Below are 872 nucleotides of genomic sequence, written 5' to 3' on the forward strand. Positions count from 1 at the left end.
ATATTTCTCAAAGTAATGGAGCGTAAACTGTGTCCAATAACTTGTTATGGGCAGCAGAGACACTAATGACTATCAGTTCACTTAATTTCTCTCAATTTTTCCTCTTTTCCTTCATTTTTCTCCTTCCCCCTTCCTCAGTTGTTCCCCAGCTTACAGACAGCAGTGTCCCAGTAAACCTCCTTTATTCACCAGTAGCTTCAGCCTGTTTTTTTGTTTTTTTTACACTGGCCACGCACACACACGGATGCACAGAATACAAACAGGTAAGGCAGACGTCATACATAGGCGACAAGCTGTGTTGTTTTGGCTTTTTTCTGAGTATTTTTTTTACTGCACAAACGTAATACGTTATTCAGTGCTCTTAAAAATAAGTGTAAACTGAGTTTTGTAAAGGGTTCTACAATTAAAATACTGAAAACAGAAACTCTGAACATGTTAAATAGTTGATATTTATGATATTGCGATGACTCAAAGACACAGTTAAAAACAGAGGTGTTGTGTTATGATAGCACACAGACCTCAGTAAAGGTACTGAAGGAAATGTGATGCGTTTAAAGCGTTTAATCTTTGAACAAAGTGTGGCATATTAGTTAGCACAACAACTTCTTGTTAACATTAGCGGTGTTGTGGAAAACGTAACGTAAGATAACGCCAACGTCTGAAAACCAACGCTAACGTCACCGTGCATATGTGTTGTGTTTAGTTATCGTGTATAGAAGAAAGGGTAATGGAGGGGACACAAATGTTAACCACTACTTTCCAAATGTTAGCCGTAGCTAGCGTTAGCTTGGCTTGTTAGCACAGTAACACGGTCTACTAGCAAAGTACATTCCTCCCATAGCATAAGCTAGGTAACATAAGATTAGCATTTT

The sequence above is a fragment of the Seriola lalandi genome, unplaced genomic scaffold (assembly GCF_002814215.2).
Source record: "Seriola lalandi dorsalis isolate HSWRI2012SDOR001 ecotype SW California unplaced genomic scaffold, Sedor1 jcf7180002054544, whole genome shotgun sequence".
Taxonomy (NCBI): Eukaryota; Metazoa; Chordata; class Actinopteri; order Carangiformes; family Carangidae; genus Seriola; species Seriola lalandi.